The sequence below is a fragment of the Triturus cristatus genome, chromosome 4_2, assembly GCF_964204655.1.
Source record: "Triturus cristatus chromosome 4_2, aTriCri1.1, whole genome shotgun sequence".
Taxonomy (NCBI): Eukaryota; Metazoa; Chordata; class Amphibia; order Caudata; family Salamandridae; genus Triturus; species Triturus cristatus.
Genome location: NC_140586.1, coordinates 303,851,157 through 303,874,595, shown reverse-complemented (window position 1 = coordinate 303,874,595; position 23,439 = coordinate 303,851,157).

Here is a 23,439-nt window from a genome sequence, read left to right as displayed (position 1 = left end):
GAAAAACTGGGGCCCTGGGCCAGAGCCCACTTTGCCCATGAATTAAAATGTCTCTGACAGACCCTTGTGACTGTCTGACAACCACTGTCCAGGGTTATTCCATAGAACTTTACAATTCTTTTTCTCAATATATCCTTGTCCTTACAAGCTCCCATACTTTTTAGAGGACCAAAAACCTCCAGTTTTCCAGGTGGTCCACAGTCTTCTTCAGATAGGACCCACAAAATGAATAAAATGTTGCGTCCAGTCATCAATCTCAAGTCATTCAGTCACTTAGTTGTCTTTCACCATATTTAAATGTAGATAATAATCCTTCTGAGGGACTCTATAAGGGAATTGGGTGGCTTATTTGCATCTTTAAGATGTTTATTTCGCAATCCCCATTCACAAATCTTACGGCAAATTCCTGCAGTTTCAATGAGACGGGAAAGCCTACCAATTCACGTCTCCCCTGCAGATTTTCTTCAGCATCGTGGTGCTTTACAAAAGGTCACAAAATCCGTCGCTCTATGGTTACAGGATCAGCATATCAGGATAATAGCCTACCTAGACAACTTTCTCTTTCTAGCCCAAGAATGGAAATTACTCCAACAACATCTCTCAGTGGCAATTCAATTGATGGAGAGTGTTGGATTTGTTCTCAATCAAGACAAATCCAGTCTCATCCCTCCCAGGCTGATGAAATTCCTTGGGCTCCTTATTGATTGGGGAAAAGCTATACAGCTCCTTAGTCCAAAATGATGAAAGGAGAGATCCTTCTTCAACACAATAAATCCATGATATCTCTGAGGCCCTAGTTCATTTGGTGGGTTTACTGGCATCTTCAATCCAAGCGCTTTAACCCAGTACCCTCCATTACCAGCACTCCAAAGGTTAAAAATCCATCATCTTCGTAGGGAACTGCCTTATTCAGATGCCATCTTTTGAGACCAAATGTTCTGCTCAGAACTTGAATGTTGCTAGACCACCTAAATGCCTAGTATAAAATGCTGATTTTCTCTTGCGCTGCAGAACTTGTACTGAAATCTGATGCAAGTCTGTATTACTGGGGCACAATATATAAATAGTTCTCAACTAGGGGTACATGGTCCAAGCAGGAATCATTTCTGTCTATAAATTGTTTACAGATGCTTGAAGGCTCCCTTGTGATCCAAACCTTCATCAAAAACAAGGTAAGTTCTTCCTTCCTCAGACGCAGAGGCATTGACAATGTGATGACAGTCCAAAAATATCATGGGTACTCACAAATGTTTTCCCAGGTGGCCAAAAGTATGGCCGTTGATGTCACTGAGGGCCACATGGGTGGCAGCAGGGTTGGGGAATGTGAGTGTAGGGGATGTGAAGCATGTGCATGGTGAGCATATTAATGGTTGGAGTTAAAATGAGGATTTCATTCCATACTACCCTCTAAATTAGGTCCTTAGGGGGAGATTTACTATGTGTTTACGCTGTGTTTGCATCACAAAAGTGATGCAAATCGGCACAAAATCTTTTTTTTCTGCTTTACTTTCCAGCGCTAAACTTGTTTACCACTGGAAATAACGTGAAAGTAACGCAAAGCAGCGCTTTGCATTACTTAGCAGCAAGAGGGCCTACCATGGGTGGAGCATGGGCGTTCTCATGTAACCACCCAAGGTTTCTGTCACTAAATCCTATTTACTAAATAAAGTAGACAGGGTTTAGAGTCAGAAAACTGTGCCCTTTTTAAAGTAGGCGCAAGGAAGGAGAAATGCTTCCCTTTCTACTTCCTTTTTTGAATTTGTACGTGTGCTGCAATTTACAGCACACATACAAAGGGGGGAAAGGGCTAAAGTTAGTCTAAGCATGTTATTTTGTACTGGAAGGATACCCTTCCAGTACTAAACCTATGCTAGACTCACGGAGACACCCTTTCACTGTGGCGCAAAGGTGTCTCCGTGGCACACGGCAGCTGATTTCAGCACCTGCGCTAGGGAGAGGGGAGGAGAGTGTTATATTTTAGTACATTTGGCACTCTCCTGCTTTCTCCTTCTCACGCAGCGCAGCATTTGCAGCTGCTGCACTGCGCTGCATGAACAAATGGTAAGTCTGCCCCTTAGTCTCTAGAAGAATCATATCAATCACTTGACCGAGTTGTGTGAACCTAGGCAGTTGTTTTATTTTACTTTGCATCCTTTTGTTCATTATCCCCTATGCAATTACCTTGAAATACATGAGCTCAGGAAGTGTGCTGTACAAAACCTCTTGTGGTTGATTGAATTAACTATAAGGTTAATCTTGCCTCTTATTTCACTAATGGCTTTGTGGTAAGTGCGGGGAAGGTATGAATGTTTCTAAGCTCATGTTCATATCACTATTAATAAATACCTGGCAATTAATTAATATAATCTGCTGCACTGCGATGAAACGCTTACACATGCTAATGAAACACTTTTTTATACATTTTGAAGAGTATCATATTTTTAGATGATTGTTGTACAATGTCTTTAAAAATGAAGGTGTTTCTAAAGATAAGTGGTGCAGGAAACATTCTTTGCCATCCCTTTTTACTTTAGTTAATGTATACAATTTTTTGAACATCAATGTTAAGTCAAGTAAACAGCAGTCCTGGGGGCACACGTAAAGGTTAGGAGGGCTTCAAGCAGCCCCCAGGCCATACTTTGAGTGTCCCTGAAATATATGAACCACTTAGGAATAACATGATCCAGACCCTTACTGGAGTTAGTCACACATTTTTGAAACTTTGCTACGAAGGAAGCGCTCTGTCAAAGTAGAATATCTTACAGGAAACCTCAACACGAAAGCCAACTAGTGCTCAAGGAATCTCCAGGATTTCATTGATTGGTGTTTCCACCCATTTATATTTAAAATATGTTCTCCAAGACTCCATAGACATCTTCACTTCCTGTCTAACTCACACTTTTCTCTGTTCTGCAGCTAGAGACCAGATCCTCAGGCTCTAGCCACAGGATGCCTTTTTACAAGGCTGGTCTCAAGACATCAGCTATACCTTTCCAATCTTTACCATGATTCCCATAGTCCTAGCCCAGATGTGTCATTGCAAACCATTTCTAGAATTAGTGACTCCTTTCTGGCAAGACCAAATTTCGTTCCCAGAGCTGCTGCAGTTGTTGTCTGATTGTCAAATTCAGATCCCAATCTTCTTCTCATTTCCCAGGATCAGCTTCATGATCTACTTCCCAACCAATCCCTGATTCTCCTAGCTCTGAAAATGTATGGTCAGGCTGGAGAATCCCAGGCATTTCGTCAGAAGCTGCTCAGCTCATTCATCAGTCTTTGGCTCTAGGCACCACAAGGACTATTGTTCCGAGAGGTCAGTTTGGAATAGCTGGTACCTGGGCGGGGTTTCCGATCTCTTTTCAGTGGATGTTGTACTAGTGGTTCATTTTCAGGCCGCTTTAGATTCTTAGGGAAAAGCCTAAAATACAGTCAACACCTATAGCTCAGCTACATCAAGGGAGCCCATTCGAGATGATAGAAGACCCATTGGAGACCCCCCATGTCTGGCGAATTTTAAAGGATGTTTGTTTTCCCAGTCAGCCTGTCCCTAAATATAAGGAAATGTAGGATGTTAATTTCATTCTGAATCTGTTCGTTTCATGGCCTGATAATTCATCCTTATCTCAAATTATGGCCTCGTAAATTTACAATGATTTATTATTGATTTTCCTAAAGCTTCTTTCAAATGTTAAGACCTTGCAGGCTTGTTCAACTCAATATACACCTTCAGATATCTGTTTCAATATCTGCAAAATACTAAACGGCCTAATTTAGAGTATAGTGTATGGGATACACAGTCACAAATGTGACAGATATCCTGTCCACCTTAGTACAAGTGAGTTGGGATATAATGCACTTATAAGAGTTCATACCGCGCTTTCGAGAACCTATGCTTTTGGGTTCTGAAAATGGACCGGCGTTCATCTCACATGTGATTGAGGGGTTGTGCAAGGGGCAAGGAGCCACACAGAAACTACATATGTTCCATGGAAACTACCAAGTGGGAATGGTATCCCAAGTTCATCCTGAAGGGCTGCACGTGCTACACAGAGGAGAAAGGACGAGTGTGTAAGCGGGCCCCAAGGAAACATCACCTAAAGAATGCCTGGAAACATCAACGCCCCAACCCCTCAGTCTACAAGTTGTGACAACGAGACATCTTTACCTTTTCTTCACTTTGTTTCTTCATATCGAATGTGCCCAAGTAATAAGAAGTGCTTGCGAACCTCTCAAATTACTTGAAGACGGGCACCAACGGTTACTTTTTTGTTTAAAGGTATCATCTCTGAGGCTCTACATTATTATTCAGCAGACTTTATTGTAACATAGTACAGACGCAGCAGAAGATAAGACATTCTTCCAACTAGTCACACTAGCCACACATACCAACGATTGGAACAATGCCTCAAGACTTGCTCGAGACTTTCAGAACAATTAGAGGAAATGATCATGGATGCTACTAGCAGCATTGACCCCCCATTATTGCTATTATAATGACTTTTGTACCACATTGAATAAATTGGCATTAATGGAGATGGGACAGGGGGACAGGAGAGCAAGTGTTACAATGTCATACCTGTTTGTCCTAATGTACCATATCCTCTTCTGTAAACATACTGAGTACGTAGCAGTTGCACCTCCTGAGAAATGCATGATTAGCAAAGGGAGAACAAGCATAGAACAGGGAATGTGAATATCTTAGCACTTATAGAAGTTGTAGAAGTAACAATAGGACCACACTAAATGCAGCCTGCAACCATTACTAAATACCTCAAAGACATGAAAGGTATGCTGTGAGGATTTTGTTCATAATATGAACAAGAGGGGGGAATGAGAGAGGGTAGATTTTGTATCATGGGGGGCCCCAGGCCCGTTCTGTCCTGTGTTACTATATGACAAATACCCTGGGACATCCTTAGCACTCAGCCAGCATATAACCCCTGTGTAGGCCCTTCTGTTCAATATGTAGGCCTCTTTGTTAAATTGACCATAGTTCTGCCATTTTACTGTGTAGCAGTCTGAAGGCAGGTCTGACCCAAATCATATTCAGCTTCTCTTTCTGCGAGGCCTTCTGCTCCAAACTAGTAGCCCCCACCCTACCCGAGTGCTCAGTTCACTGTATCAGAGTTTAACATCCCCCTGAAACTTTCGACATACATTGGGCTGCATCCTGGACTGGCACTTGCTTCCTGGGCGGGTTCACGCTTTTAGGGAAGTGGCAACCGCAGACGTGTCAAGTTAGAGAACAGAGGAGATTTATACACCTATATATTGAATTCCCGTACAATATACATTTATTTTCTGCTTGCTCTATGCAACTTACGACAAGCGATTGGCCTGAGAACCTGACCTTTTCGCCTAAAGTTTATTGTCAGCATTAAGTGGGTAAATGACGAGATGTCTGGTAAATATTGCAGACATAGCTTTTTTGGGTAGCCTGACGTAGGTAGAAGTGGCGTAAGATGAAGTTATTGTAGGCGCCTCTCATAGCCTAAAAATGATATAAAAAGGGAGCACCCACAGATATCGACGTACTACCTCGCCGTCTGTATGTAGGTAACAGGCTGTGCAGGTTTTCCCCAAGAGCTAGGAGCTCTTGTCGTCCTTTGCTTAAAATGTCTTGCTCTGCTTTGCTTGCAGTATCTTGTTTTGTTTTACCTATATGAAACGTCATGGTGCATGTTGCATTTAAACTGTTTGCATTGTAATTGCAGGAATGCTTGCTCTAAGAGTAAACGTGAGTGTTCCTAGGTAACATTTTCCTTGGTGCAACTTGTTTCTCATGATGCATTTATAGATGTGTTCTCTCTCTCTCTCTGACAGTACATTAATTGAGATACAGAGAATATCATGACAGCTGTATGAGTATCTGGATTCTGTATTTTGTACTTTATGCCTCTATTCTGCGGGTTCTTTGAAGTGGCATCTTCTCATTAAACTGCCATTGTATTCTGCCTCCAATTCCATGTCTCACATGTCTGTTTTCTTCATTTTTGGATCAAGCGTTCCTAGGCACCCCGGCTCAAATTAAGGTGCCCCTTTTGTCCCTGACTCACTCTCTTGCTCAGTTCTGTGGTGGCTCCCGGGGCTCTGGGTTCCGCCCCTAGCTTCCTTGGCCTGTAATTAATCTTCCCTCCAACAATAAGTAGGACAGAATATCTACCATGTTTCTGATGGTGCAACCCTACCGCCAAATTCTAAACAGGCACTTAGACTGATTTTATGATATTTTACCTGCAACCCAAACTGTGTAGGTATTGCCTGAAAGTTTATCTTAAAAGAACCAAAAATCTGAGAACATCCTCTTCGTCTCAGCTCTCGATTTCTTGTAGAAAGCTCATGGCCCTGGCTCTTCTTTTGGCTTAGCTCACTGGGCTAGAAGGGTTATGAATCTTGTTGTCATTTAAACCAATTCCAACGGGTTCCAATCCACTAGAAGGGCAATTGCTTGAAACGCCTTCTGGGCTAGGGATCACTGACATAATATCGACTACAAAAATATAGACTTACAAAAATATCGATGCCAAAATATAGAATGCCAAAATATCGAAGTCCTATCTCCAAACAGGAAATTACAAAAATATCGAATCCAAAATATCGTTGTAAGTAATATAGTTAGTCAAAATATCGAATTTTTTAAATGTTTTAAAAGTAATGTTAAATAAATGAAATAATACATATAATTAACTGACACATACTTAAAAATACTTAAATAACAGTAAACTTAATGAATAATTAAAGTAAGTAAAAAAAAAAATTAATACATATATCTTAACGTGATATTAATTAAAAATATTCAATATTTTCTGTGTAGGATAGCGGGCGCGTAAAATTTACTATTACCACTCCAGTAAGTGCAATAGTAGGGAAAGCGTTGGATAGCGGGAGGGTAAAAATTACTATTCCCACTCCAGAGAATGCAACAGTAGGGAAAGCGTTGGATAGCGGGAGGGTAACATTTACTATTCCCACTCCAGTGAGTGCAACAGTAGGGAAAGCGTTGGATAGCGGGAGGGTAACATTTACTATTCCCACTCCAGTGAGTGCAACAGTAGGGAAAGCGTTGGATAGCGTAGGGGTAAAAATTACTATTCCCACTCCAGAGAGTGCAACAGTAGGGAAAGCGTTGGATAGCGGGAGGGTGACATTTACTATTCCCACTCCAGTGAGTGCAACAGTAGGGAAAGCGTTGGATAGCGGGAGGGTAACATTTACTATTCCCACTCCAGTGAGTGCAACAGTAGGGAAAGCGTTGGATAGCGTAGGGGTAAAAATTACTATTCCCACTCCAGAGAGTGCAACAGTAGGGAAAGTGTTGGATAGCGGGAGGGTAACATTTACTATTCCCACTCCAGTGAGTGCAACAGTAGGGAAAGCGTTGGATAGCGTAGGGGTAAAAATGACTATTCCCACTCCAGAGAGTGCAACAGTAGGGAAAGCGTTGGATAGCGGGAGGGTAAAAATTACTATTCCCACTCCAGAGAGTGCAATAATAGGGAAAACATTGGATAGCGTAGGGGTAAAAATTACTATTCCCACTCCAGAGAGTGCAACAGTAGGGAAAGCGTTGGATAGCGGGAGGGTAACATTTACTATTCCCACTCCAGTGAGTGCAACAGTAGGGAAAGCGTTGGATAGCGTAGGGGTAAAAATTACTATTCACACTCCAGAGAGTGCAACAGTAGGGAAAACGTTGGATAGCGGGAGGGTAACATTTACTATTCCCACTCCAGTGAGTGCAACAGTAGGGAAAGCGTTGGATAGCGTAGGGGTAAAAATTACTATTCCCACTCCAGAGAGTGCAACAGTAGGGAAAGCGTTGGATAGCGGGAGGGTAAAAATTACTATTCCCACTCCAGTGAGTGCAACAGTAGGGAAAGCGTTGGATAGCGGGAGGGTAAAAATTACTATTCCCACTCCAGTGAGTGCAACAGTAGGGAAAGCGTTGGATAGCGGGAGGGTAAAAATTACTATTCACACTCCAGAGAGTGCAATAATAGGGAAAGCATTGGATAGCATAGGGGTAAAAATTACTATTCCCACTCAAGTAAGTGCAATAGTAGAGAAAATAATAAATGTATTTTTATTTTTAAATTAATTAATTATTAATACAAAAACAAGTATTACCATTAATTACCAATCACACAAGAATTGATCATTTTTAAATACCAATACATTTTTGTTTAATTAATTAACAATTAATAATTAATTAACAAACAATTGTTTTTCAATAACAAACATTAATAAATGCAAATAATACCAATTAATAATTAATTTATAATATATTAATTAAGGATATACACAAATTATTTAAATAATTTTTTTTTCCCAATTATATTACTTCCCACCATATTCCCGTATAAACACAATACCCGCTACAAATATTAATTGAATACAATTAACATAATTATCAATTTACCTATTAATACTAATTAATTACCAATTAATACTAATTATTTACAAATTAATAATTAATCAACAAACAATTAATTTGCAATACCAATTAATAATTAACTAATAACAATTAAATTACTTCCCACCCTATTCCCCTATAAACCCACAACCCGCTACAGAAGTAAAATGCAAAATTAAATTAAAGATATATTAATTAACAATATACACAAATAAATTACATAATTATTTATTTACAATTATATTATTTGCCACCATATTCCCCTATAAACACACTGCCCGCTACATATATTAAATGAATACAATTAACATAATTATCAATTAAACAATTAATACAAATTAATTACCAATTAATACTAATTATTTACCAATTAATAATTAATCAACAACCAATTAATTTGCAATACCAATTAATAATTAACTAATAACAATTAAATTACTTCCCACCCTATTCCCCTATAAACCCACAACCCGTTACAGAAATAAAACGCAAAATTAAATTAAAAATAATTAATAATTCCTATAAATTATTATTTAATAATATATAATTAAATTACTTCCCACCCTATTCCCCTATAAACCCACAACCCGCTACAGAAGTAAAACGCAAAATTAAATTAAAAATAATTAATAATTCCTATAAATTATTATTTAATGTACTATAATTAAATTACTTCCCACCCTACTCCCCTATAAACCCACAACCCGCTACGGAATTAAATTACAAAAAAATAAAAAAACATAAAATTCAATAATTTAAAAATATTCTAACATACATTCCAATATTAATACATACTTTTAACACATATACTAACACTTAAAACACTATAAAAAAATCGATATTTTTAACAACTATATTATTGCAATCGATATTTCTTACCTGTTTTTCGATATTCTTCACCACTATATTTTTGCAAGTCGATATTCTGTCCATTCGATATTAAAAACTCGATATTCTTGCTACTCGATATTTTTTTTTCGATATTATGTCTATTTACCCTGGGCTAGAACTAGTCTTGAGGACATTCTCAGATTAGTGGACTGGTTAAATGTGTCCACTCTCCGAACCTTTTGCTGTAAACCAGTCCTCCTGTGGATAATTCGGTTGTTGCTATGCTGTAAGGAAGCATAATAGGAACCTGGGGTAGTAACAAGTAGACTTTCCTAGCAATTCATGAAGGAAAGATTTGATACGGAGGCGAGCATTATCCCACCTGTATATATCTGTAACTCAGTTATGCTCCTTTTTTTTCCTTGCAGTGTATTCTGGAGTTTTACCTTCCATCGCCTAAATCTGAGGTCATCACCAAGGATATTTGAGACTTCTCTTCATCCCAGTCTGTTTCTTCAACACCTGTTCTTTGTTCATCTGCTCAGGGTCAAACCTTGGTCCCATGTTGAATTGTCCATATCCACTCTTTATGGATCTACTTAGAAATTGACTAATTTACTCATGGCTGTCTACATTGTTGTGGTTATTGTCCCCATGTTCCTAGTTATTCAGTTGCTACAAGAAAGGAGGAGCTGCTGCTCTCAGCCAACACCATTCATAGGTTACCGTCATGCTCATTGGTCTGCTACTTTTTCCCATTGGTCCTTTTTTTCACTGACAAATGTAGTTGTTGTTAGTTTGGCAGCAGTTCTGAACAAAGCAGGAAAAGTAATGATAATACTCACATCCATGTCTTTAATAAAATCAAGACTTTCCATTAACAATTGCTAGGAAAATCTACATTAAAGTCTATAGCGCTTCAATGAGCATGCCATTACCTTGGCCAACATCTTCAATATTCTCTTGTATTCAATCTGGGCTACTTGAATATGAGGCTAGTGACTGTTTGCGTGAGGAATCAAAACCGTCCCAATTGTCACTGCAGAACTAACCATGTCGCTCAAGTAGGGGTCCAAGAACATTGTATGATTATGTCATTGAGTATATATATCATGCTGATGTCAAAGATTCAGGGTTACAATGGGCCCTAGTACAGTATAATCCTGTTCAATTTGGTGGAAAATAGTTTTGATATTTTGGACACTAATATCTGGTCAGATAGGTGGAGAAAGAGATAGAGGAACTCCTCTTAACAGATTACGTGGTACAAGCCACCACTGCAGTGCCTCTCGGACCTTCTGCAGTAACTGACACTAGCAAGTCATAGTTCTGAGAAGCTGGACTCTACCAAACTAGGAGATATTGAATGTTATGCTTCAGAGGGCATCAAGATGAGAGACTGCCCCCAAAACCCCTCTGATGGACGACACCATTTCCCCTTCCACCATCTGTCATTCCCTGACCATACCAAGCTTCTGTGATGTTGTGCTCTTTAAAGAGGAATGTCTTTAACTCCATTTGCAACACATAAGAATCTGAAATTAGGCTGTACCAAACTTTTTCAGAGTCCTTTTAGCGGCCACCCACTGGCATTTCCTCTGAAAGCACAATGGGCGGACAATCAAAACTTGTTTGTGGAGACCGGGGCAGAGGATTAAGAATTTGACTGGATTTGTCAGAAGTAGGGGTCTTCTGGCCATGATCCCAATCTCTGATTCTGACTCCTGAAAGATTAAGTATGGCCAAAAGGTCTCCTTTTTATAATCCCTCATAACCTAAATTATGGATTTAATGGGAACTATAGGCTTTCGTCCCTGTTCCGATTTCGTGACCATGTCCTCCAACTAGGGTCTGAAGAGTGTCTTTCTTGAAAATGGGCTGCACATCAAGTGAGATTTCTGGCTGGAATAAACTTTTAAGGATCTCATCAACAGGTGTCTGTGTGCTACAATCACTGAACCTACAGAGCCCAATGAATCAAAGGAAATGTGTGAAATGAATGGGACCTGCTGTTCCATCAAGGATAGAACACTTGTGCCCTCATTCCCTTGTTGCAAAGCGTCTGCCTGGGTGTGGAAATCTCTCAGTATGGACTGATTAATGTTAGAAAAGTAGGTGCTGGTGGGTACCACAAAGTTCAGTGCTGCATAGGATCACTTAAGGGCCACCTCAGCTTTCTTGTCTACTGGGTCTGACGTCACAGCATCCTTCAAAGTGATGGAACCTAGGGATGATAGCCCAGCCATTAAGGAGTCAACTTTAACAATTGTAAGAAACTCCTCATTGAATCCCAGCAGAGAACATCTACAAGACAGGAGTTTCATAAAGTGTGGCTTTTCCACGTCATTCCTTTCTTTTGAAAGGCGCTTATGAGTTGTATTATGTAAAGACAGCTTTTTCAGTTCTTACTGGTGATGTTTTTAACGACGTCTTCCTCTATATTGAGGAGTCAGGGAAAAGACAGATTCTTCCTGATGTACTGCAACTAGTAATGGAGATAATATGGGGTCATGGGTGCCCTGGCCCCCTCTGACTTGTTTTTTGTTGTGGAGCTGATGACAATGATTATAAAGGAAATTTATTTTCCAAGGCAGACCAAGTCGCTTCGACTTCCCAAACGAGACGGCTCGCTTTACAAAATATGAATGGGGTGCAGTTAATTCTGTTCGAATTTTTTTAGCTGACAGTGACTTTTATTTTATGGGGTCGCATCAACTCAAAGGGGCTGTGCTGGGCTCGGAGGTAAAAATATGGGCAAAATCTGGGAAAGGAAGAGGAGCCACAGTCATGGTGTGTTAGAATGAAGGAAGGAGGCAGTTCATTGAGTGAAGTACTAGCTGCAAAACAAGCATGTGCCAAACTCAAATCTCTACAGGGCCTACTTGGCCTCTCATCCTCTGAGACCAACACACTGATACCCATTCTTTATAGCAACTTATTGTAAGTAATATTGTCAAGTTAAAAGTGCTTTTTGGAGTGTTTTATTACAATTAAAATGTAAATCTGTTTGTAACTGATATGAAATAAATGTTCTGTAGTAGGCACTACATGCAAAAACACATTCATAAGAGGGGTGGGTGATCACGTGGGGAGAGAGAATAGGATGCTGTGGAGAAGAGTGGATGGGGCGCTTAGAAACAAGTAGAAATGAGGGGGTGAGAAACCAAGGACAATGAGGAGACTTGTGAGCAGTGCTGGTAGTGGGGTGCAGAAGGAAGATGGTGATGAGGGGGAGAAATGGAGGATGAAAGGAGAGGCTAAGGAGTGAATGAAAAAGAAAAATAGTGAATATATGTTTATCTCATATTTGATAAGAACTTCCATCTAAAAGTATATACTTTACCATTGCATAATTTGCAACCATGGGACAGTGAGAACATTTCTGAGGGACCTTCTTAGGTTCTGGAAGAGCAAGGCTATCTCCGTGTTGAACTGAGGGTCTGTGTACATTATGATCGTGACGAGCCCAGCTCTTTATGAGGCACAGTGGAGCTGTGCTCATGAAGAACTGAGCTCGTCACGACTCCGCCCACTGATTGATTCTCCCGCACAGGCGGGGAATCAATCGTGCGTGGGCGGAGCGCGACCGTTATGACGAGCCCAGCTCGTCATGAGCACAGCTCCACTGTGCCTCATGACGAGCTGGGGTCGTCATGAGCACGCAAGGGGTTAATAGTGTACACAGGACTCTGCCTTCTCTTCTGGATACCTGGAGCGACTGGAGCATCAATAGTGGGTTCAAAGGGACCCTGTCTTTCCACCTTTCTTGCACTATACGTGTGCATTGATCGTGAAATGCTGGTATCCGTTGATATCCATTAGGCACAGCCAGGACTAGCAGCTATATGTAGCCCCCAAATTACCCTTTGGTATACCTGGCATGCCCTTTGTTATCCCTGGTCTCAAGGGCACAAAGACAGCGACAGGTAGCAAAAGCAAACAGGGCTCAACAAGCCCAACTCTGGCATGCCCTTTGATATCCTTGGCTAAACTCTAGCCCAACTCTAAATTTTAAGTACCGGACGACGAACCAGTAACATAGTTTATATTACACTGTGCTAGCACTATATTGGTGGTAGCACTATATTACTGATGAACATATTCAGAGGTACAGTAATTGTAATGTGCACATTGTTTGGCACAACCCACACTATAACTCAAGCCCCTGTCCAAACTAAACGCACTTCTTTGCCAATGCCCAAGAAAACGCACACCCCTGAACATGCTCAAAGCGCCTGTTTGCCAAAGGCCTATTTAAAAAAAAAAAGAAGAAGCTGTTTTTTAAAAGCAAAACATGGGGGCGGGGGGCTGTGAGTTATGGTGTGGGCTGTGCATTTCACATTCTGGTGGATTTTACTGGTTGTAGGTTATGTGCTTGCTGAGCCATGACCAATGTTTAATTGTGTGTTTTCAGGGAATTTCTGGGACAGATTTACAAGCCCCTTGCACCTTGCATCTCTTTTTTTGACGCAACGGCGGACAGGCCTATCTTTTTATGTGCAGTGTCTCTGCAATCGTCAAATTACTATTAGTAAAATTAAACTCTTAGGGCCTCATTTATGAAAAGTGTTGCATCGCTGGGGGAAACCAGCAATGCAACACTTTTCATAGCGCCATCCTTGGGACACCATGGAAGCGCCGTATTTACTGTATGGCGCTCCATGTCGCAAGGATTTACAGATACGTCCGTTTTCCTGACAAATCTGTAGGTGCAAAATTGGCACATTGTTGGGGTATGTCTGAAAACAGATGCAACTCCAGCAATGTGTCCTTTCACATTGGGCAAGACCTATGTAAAAGGGCGTGCGTCAGTCTTACGCCTGCTGTGAGGCAGGTGTAAAGATTTGACGCAGTGGCGTCCTAGAAGCGGCGCAGTGAAATCTCACAGATTTCACTGCGGAACTACTACAAGGCTTTTTCGCAGGGGAACGCCCCCCCTGCATACATTATACCTGATGCAGGTATAATGGAGCACAGGGGTTTACAAAGTCACACATCTTCCTAGACACAAATGCTGTTACAGTCGCTTAAGTAGTGGAGGACATGGTTTATGGGTTTTCAGCACTGACATAAATGTAAGTAGCCAGAGTAGGCATCCTATTTACTTCCTGGTCACACTGGGAGCATGACGGAGGAGGTTGCCTCTTTTGGCAGTATTTTGCTGTATTTTTATTTTTTAGCTTGGATAAACTTTATTATCTTGGGTAGCAAAAGATTTTCGGGAGGGGATCTGATACTCATGTTGTTAGAACTTTAGCGAGGAAGATGTGTGTGAAAACATACTTAAACTATCTTGTATCATGCTTATATACACTAAAGAAAAGAAATGCTAGTAACTATATATATGATCATGATTGTTTTTACTGTATAACAACTTTGAATGGCGTTTTCTATTTTCTTGAAGCTTCGCATGGTATTGTATTAGCTGAAAACCTCTAAGGACTTATCACGTCCAGGAGCCATAATTCCACAGCGTGATCTCGTTTTCAAACATCACAAGGGAATCAGGATTTTGTGAGAATAATGGAATTAATATTTGTGGATATGAATGATATCTCCCCTACGAGACCATCCTGGTCTTCCTGGAGGGAAAGATCCCCCTGCACACTAGATATGTTTTTGCTGAGTACAACAGGTTTCTGTCACGTGGTCATACCGCACTGACTTGCACGGAGAGAAGCTGTAAATAAACTAGGGTGATTTTACAAGCTTTGAAGCTCATAGCTCCCAATGACTGTTTTCTGGTGAGAGCCCTTGTCAGTTGAACGGACAATTATCTTTTGATCTCTTGCTTGGCTGCCTGCATTAAACACTGGTTGGACTTTAGGCTTCCTTATTTTATTTTTATTTCAGGCGAAGAGGTAATCATCATATACATTCTCATATTCTCCATCTACATTATGTAGAAAACCAGGATTTATAATTTTGTTCAGCCATATTTAAATTAAATTAGCCTATGCAAGCACTGCACATAGCTTCATGTTCAGAGTTTCGAAAAACAAGACCAGAGCCAATTCCGTTGGTTGTTTGGTAAAATATTGTGGTTTTAATATCGTCCTGTCAAAACAGTGTCTCCACAATATCCACTGCCAACATATCAAGGTAAACATATATGTGGAAGCGACAATATGTTGGTAGCAGACACTAGAATCACTATTTAGAGATTGAAAACCATGCACTTGATTTACTAGGTGCTGAAGGCAAGGATTTGTTCAAGAGGCACAGAACATCCACATAAAACTTTCTTAATTGGACAGCCGGGCCGGTCCATTGGGGCTGAGGGGCTACGCCCCTCACCTTTTGCCCCTCAAGAACAGTGTCTGTTAGGCTGAGGAAAGGTGGGCCTGACAGACACTCTTCAATTTCATGTCAGGCAGCCAGGAGCTAGACATACGTTAAATGTGCAGGCTCCTGGCTGCCTGAGTTGAACTTTGTTGGGCTGAGGATGTCACAGCTCCTGTGGGCGTAACCTTCTCAGCTCAGCAAAGGTCCTCGAAGTCCTCCCCCTCAGTGATGAGGGATAATGTGTCACTCATTGCCTCGAACCTGAGCGCTTCAGTTTTAAGCCCTGAAGCACCCAGGGTCGTGAGTCAATCAGTGACACTTCGTCACAGAGTGGGGTGGGGTCAGAAGTCTCACTGACCCCATCCCACTCTTTGACGAGGTTGGGACTGCTGCCTTCCCTCATTGGCTGACCTTAGATCCAGCAATGAGGGAAGGCAGCAGTCCCAGCCCTCCTGTGACCTCCAAGGCAGAGCTGTAGGTAAGTGTGATTTTATTTTAATTAAATTTGGGTGCGTGCATGTGTGCGTGTACATTTGAATATTTGGTGATGAGTTTTGTGAATGGATGTGTGTGTGTATGCATTTGTGAATGCATGGTTGGGAGTTAATGTGTATGTGTATGGGTGCGTGTGTGTCCCGTCCACCCTCTTCCCTCCTAAAATGAATGGCCTCCACTGCAATTGGATGACATCAAGATTGGTGTGGCAGTGGTGTATCAGCTTCAATTTTGTTAGATCTATCTTCAGCATTTGATGCCACTCATTATTTTATTTTGAACGGCTACTTTCAGAAATTTGGTCTGACAGGCTCAGTATTGAGAAGTTTACATTCTTATCGTTCGAGTGGCTTCTTGTACGCAGCATTCTCATCTTTCTCAGTTCATTGATTGTGGTTGCCCAAGGCTGTTTTGTCATCTAATGTCTTTAACATGTACAACTGGACTCTAGTTGCCCTTATGTGGCAGTACGTTGTCCATTTCTATATGTATGTAGACAACAACAAGGCTATTCTCACAAGGGGTGGCCCAGGTGTCATGACTAAGAGGTTTAAATCCTCTCTCAGCAGTCCACTGATGGATATGCAGGTCTATGGAGCTTCTGGCTGATTGTTTGGCTTTGCCAAATACAACGGATGTTGGAGGTTTTCTAAAACAAACTCTGGTCCTCCATGTTTTGGCCAGTCACGATGGGTGTGTGCTCCACACAAGTTAGCTCAGTCAGATGCTAATCTTTCAAGTGCCCTGTTTTTTGCACACATCAGGCACTTTGACATTCTCAGAACTACAGACTATGACACAGTTCATGTTTAGGCTGTGGCAGTGCACAGCAGGGCTAGTTCACAAACTATATTTTGTAGTATGTTTTGAAGTACTACAAAATGCTATTTACAAACAATGTGCAGAAGTCAATACCACTGCCTCGTCTAAGTTTTTCTGAGTGGACATCTCCACTTTGACTGTGGAGTCTCCACACAGATATGTTGACGTTTTAGTATTAAATGTGGAAGTTGCATGTGAAAGTTGCTGGAAAATGGGGAATATTTACAAATGAAGGGGAAGGGTTTAGTGAGGAGTGAGGAGAAGTTAAGGGAGTGGCAGGAGGGCAATAGGGAGGCACAGCCACCCACACATAAAAGATGAGCACACTCCATTTCACAAATTGCAGTCCTAAAACTACTACAGCCAAAAAGGACCCAAAACAGTAGTACTCGTACTCCAACTAAGAGCTGGAGTAAGCCCAACACCACTCATGGCCACTTGCAGGTATTGAACTGCCAAATAATGGCGGTAGGGACTTCGGGTCTTATTATGAGTACGGCGGTCCTAGGACCGCTGTACTCACTGTGGCGGTCTGACCCCTACCACCCCAGCTGTCTGACTACCATATTACAATGGTGGCGGTGGACTGCCACAAGACTGCTGCCTCCAGCAGGATCCAGGATCCCACGGTAGTGGCGGTGTGTAAAGAGCCAGAAAATGGTGGCAGTCCTTATGCTGGCACCGCTGCGCTGATCTCGGCCAGCATTTCCAGTGCCCATTTCATGGTGGGGGCCATGCCAATAAAAGTCTGGCGGAAAGGCAGGTTTGGGCAAATCTGGCCATGAGGGTGCGTGCGGGAGGGCACATGTTGTGCCCCCTAGAATTGCACCTTCATGCATGCACTGTGTAGCATGCATGACATGGTGCATGCTACACAGTGCACAAACATGCTGTAGGCACTGTCATGGCAGCGGTATGCTGTTTAGGCACTCCTATGAGCCTAACATACCCGCCACGGTGACACCGCCGCCAAACTGCCTGCCCGCCCTGAATTCAACTTGTAACCCGGCGGGCGAGTTCACCACAGGCTTGGTGGTCTTCCTGGGACTGCTGTGGTGGTGGTCCTACAGAAAGACTACTAAACTCATAATAATGCCCTTAAGCTAAAACTACACTAATATTAAAATAAACCCTTTAAAAATATAAATTCTTTTTTTATGGTTACGAAGGTATTGAGAATAATAAACAGGTTATTATTTACTTATAGCATTGTTAAATAAGTTATTTTAAAATTAAACATTATCTAAACTTTAATATTAATACAGAAATTAAAATTGCTTTAAATAATTTATATACATACCTTAAAGCAATTTCCAGCACATATAAAATGTAACTTTATACTTTATGTGGGGATTTGTTTAATAATAATTTTAAATATAATTAATTATTTCATTAGAAATAAAGCTAACAGTGCTATAACATATTTTCATTTTTTGGTGCTTTTAAATAAATGCATAGAATACATCAACATTTAACATTAAAATATATATGTTTTTGAATTTTAGATACTTTAAAACGTTTCCTTATACTTTTCTACAGGGAGCTCTCTGGACCAGTTGCAAAGACTTCTGTTATGTAGGAACAATATAAATTTAATTTAATGTTCAAATATTTATATTAAAATAGATAGTGAATATTAATATATTTGAACATCATTTATTTACCTTTTTTATTTTAAAGTTAATTGTACATTTATACTTGTATTCAAAATATTTAATTTATTTCAAAATAATTCTAAACATGGCTCTTTGTATTATTTAGTACCTAGTAGGTTAATATAAAATGTATACTTTAGGTGACTTTTTCAATTAAATCTATTCCAATTGCATATGATCTTTTTTTTTTAACAATTATCATTTAAGTTAAAAGTACAGTACCACACAGAGAACTCCATCCCCATTGGGGAGGTTCCACAAAGTGTGCGGAATGTCAAATATAGTTGTAAATTCACTGCTAATAGTATATTTATACTCAGATTTTGTGAATAGCCCAAAGTAGTAAAGTTACTCAAAAATGTAAGAAAAAAGTTACATGAAATCTACACATATAGATTTAACTTTGTGAATTGTGTCAAAATTCTCATTAGGTGCTCATTACAAGTTCAGGGCTAAATTCCAATCCCTGTGCAAACACCTATTTGCACAGAGATAAGAATTATGAGTTATGTGATAGCTATTACATCCTTACAGTTGTCGCCTGAAGGATTCCGGCAGGCCAAACTTGACGACATTTAGGTGCCAATTCCGATCCGGTAAAAACCGGGTACGAACCGTCGGACGGAGCCTTTTCTCCGTCCGACTCGTACCCGGTGCGAAATCCATCCGAAAATGCAAGTACGATTCATACGGAAACACCATTTCCGTACGATTCGAACAAAACACCGACCGAACAGAAACTAAACACAATTCCGATCCTGAAAGGAGCCGACGTGACGTCGGTACGCATCCAGCCTACGTTTCACGAACCAGGAAGTACGATTCGAACCGACGTCATCCCGCACGGAAAATATTTACCGGCTGCCAAAAACTGCCGGGAAATCAGGACGACACACGCAAGGAGCAGCTGGACGCGACGAACAGACATGGACCCGAACCTACGTGCCATCCCTGCCCTCCTAGCAGTCCACCTGGCGTACAGGAACCGACGCAGACGCCGCAGAAGGTCAGCACAACAACCAGGGGCAAAGGGGGGGGCAGGGGCAGGACACACAACACCAACACATGGTACCAAATCACACATGGCCTGGACATACCTGACCATCAGGGCCTGGTCACTTCCAGGGGGTGGGGGCAAGGCCAGCAACGCAAGCGTCCGCCACAACGGAAGTGGATGGTCACGCGAACCGGTACGTACCCTACCCAGGCCGCAAGAGCGTGGGTACGGAACGTACCACGCGTCCCCCTACGTCACTCCAACAATAGCGGTACGGCCCGTACCCACGTCAGAAAGGCCTTGGTACAGCTCGTACCAGCATTGCTGGGGTCATGTAGGGGTACGCGTGGTACGACCCGTAGCCACGCCCCCAAGGCCTGTGTACGGTGCGGACCCCACGGCCCGCAACAATGGTGGGACGCACCGTACCCACACACCAAAGGCATGGGTACGGCCCGTACCCAGGCACGCAGAGCGTGGGCAGGGGTATGTACGGACCGTACCCCCACCCGTGGAAGTACGGCCCGTACCCCCACCCGTGCATGTACGCCCCGAACCCCCACTCGTGTATGTACGCCCCGAACCCCCACCCGTGTATGTACGCCCCGAACCGCCACCCGTGTATGTACGCACCCAAGCGCCACCCGTGTATGTACGCCCCGAACCCCCACCCCACCCTGGTATGTACGCCCCGAACCCCCACCCGTGTATGTACGCACCCAAGCGCCACCCGTGCATGTACGCCCCGAACCCCCACCCCACCCTGGTATGTACGCCCCGAACCCCCAGCCGTGTATGTACGCACCAAACCCCCACCCGTGTATGTACGCACCAAACCACCACACCAGCCGTGTATGTACGCACCAAACCCCCACCCCAGCCGTGTATGTACGCACCGAACCACCACCCGTGTATGTACGCACCGAACCACCACCCGTGTATGTACGCCCCCGAACCCCCACCCCAGCAGAGTATGTACGCCCCGAACCCCCACCCGTGTATGTACGGACCGAACCCCCACCCCAGCCGTGTATGTACGCACCAAACCACCACCCGTGTATGTACGCCCCCTAACCCCCCCCAGCCGTGTATGTACGCACCGAACCACCAGCCGTGTATGTACGCACCAAACCCCCACCCGTGTATGTACGCACCTAACACCCACCCCAGCAGAGTATGTACGCCCCGAACCCCCACCCGTGTATGTACGCACCCAAGCGCCACCCGTGCATGTACGCCCCGAACCCCCACCCCACCCTGGTATGTACGCCCCGAACCCCCAGCCGTGTATGTACGCACCAAACCCCCACCCGTGTATGTACGCACCAAACCACCACACCAGCCGTGTATGTACGCACCAAACCCCCACCCCAGCCGTGTATGTACGCACCGAACCACCACCCGTGTATGTACGCACCGAACCACCACCCGTGTATGTACGCCCCCGAACCCCCACCCCAGCAGAGTATGTACGCCCCGAACCCCCACCCGTGTATGTACGGACCGAACCCCCACCCCAGCCGTGTATGTACGCACCAAACCACCACCCGTGTATGTACGCCCCCTAACCCCCCCCAGCCGTGTATGTACGCACCGAACCACCAGCCGTGTATGTACGCACCAAACCCCCACCCGTGTATGTACGCACCTAACACCCACCCCAGCAGAGTATGTACGCCCCGAACCCCCACCCGTGTATGTACGGACCGAACCCCCACCCCAGCAGAGTATGTACGCCCCGAACCCCCACCCGTGTATGTACGGACCGAACCCCCACCCCAGCCGTGTATGTACGCACCAAACCACCACCCGTGTATGTACGCCCCCGAACCCCCCCCCAGCCGTGTATGTACGCACCGAACCACCAGCCGTGTATGTACGCACCAAACCCCCACCCCAGCCGTGTATGTACGCACCGAACCACCAGCCGTGTATGTACGCACCAAACCCCCACCCCAGCCGTGTATGTACGCACCGAACCACCACCCGTGTATGTACGCACCGAACCACCACCCGTGTATGTACGCCCCCGAACCCCCCCCAGCCGTGTATGTACGCACCAAACCCCCACCCGTGTATGTACGCACCTAACACCCACCCCAGCCGTGTATGTACGCACCGAACCACCACCCGTGTATGTACGGACCGAACCCCCACCCCAGCAGAGTATGTACGCCCCGAACCCCCACCCGTGTATGTACGGACCGAACCCCCACCCCAGCCGTGTATGTACGCACCAAACCACCACCCGTGTATGTACGCCCCCGAACCCCCCCCCAGCCGTGTATGTACGCACCGAACCACCAGCCGTGTATGTACGCACCAAACCCCCACCCCAGCCGTGTATGTACGCACCAAACCACCACCCGTGTATGTACGCACCAAACCCCCACCCCAGCCGTGTATGTACGCACCAAACCACCACCCGTGTATGTACGCACCAAACCACCACCCCAGCCGTGTATGTACGCACCAAACCACCACCCGTGTATGTACGCACCAAACGCCCACCCGTGTATGTACGCACCAAACCACCACACCAGCCGTGTATGTACGCACCAAACCCCCACCCCAGCCGTGTATGTACGCACCGAACCACCACCCGTGTATGTACGCACCGAACCCCCCCCCAGCCGTGTATGTACGCACCGAACCACCAGCCGTGTATGTACGCACCAAACCCCCACCCGTGTATGTACGCACCTAACACCCACCCCAGCCGTGTATGTACGCACCGAACCACCACCCGTGTATGTACGGACCGAACCCCCACCCCAGCAGAGTATGTACGCCCCGAACCCCCACCCGTGTATGTACGGACCGAACCCCCACCCCAGCCGTGTATGTACGCACCAAACCCCCACCCGTGTATGTACGCACCAAACCACCACCCCAGCCGTGTATGTACGCACCAAACCACCACCCGTGTATGTACGCACCAAACGCCCACCCGTGTATGTACGCACCAAACCACCACACCAGCCGTGTATGTACGCACCAAACCCCCACCCCAGCCGTGTATGTACGCACCGAACCACCACCCGTGTATGTACGCACCGAACCCCCACCCCAGCAGAGTATGTACGCCCCGAACCCCCACCCGTGTATGTACGGACCGAACCCCCACCCGTGTATGTACGCACCAAACCACCACACCAGCCGTGTATGTACGCACCAAACCCCCACCCCAGCCGTGTATGTACGCACCGAACCACCACCCGTGTATGTACGCACCGAACCCCCACCCCAGCAGAGTATGTACGCCCCGAACCCCCACCCGTGTATGTACGGACCGAACCCCCACCCGTGTATGTACGCACCAAACCCCCACCCGTGCATGTACGCACCGAACCTGCTATAAGAATGGGGTGTGCAAAACACCCCCAGCAGTGCCCAGACACAGGAGGGGTGGGTGCAGGGTCCTCCCAGCAGTGCCCAGACACAGGAGGGGTGTGTGCCTATCACTCCCAGCAGTGCCCAGACACAGGAGGGGTGTGTACCTATCACTCCCAGCAGTGCCCAGACATCGGACAATATACCCCATCAACAAGTTCAGTGACCTACAAGGGTGATACCCCAGATGCAGGCGGAGCCATCGCTGAGCCAGCATGGCTATATTGAAAGGCAACCCTCACACATCCAGGAAATGTAGACACAGCACAGCACAGCATTTGGGAGACACCCTGCAGGAAAAATGGCCTGGGCCACAGAGGACGGAACACACCTTGGGACAATGTCACCATACAGTGAGAGCAAACATGACCAAATACCATTTGCAGAGACCTTTGTGATGGCACGCAGATGGCAGGGTACACCCCATGAGCAGCACACTCCAACATTTCACAGACCCCTAACACATTATCACCACCCCAACGCAGGGAGCACCAGCACCAACAGCAAGTCCAGGAAAGCATCAGTGTGCAAAACAAAAAGAAAAGGCT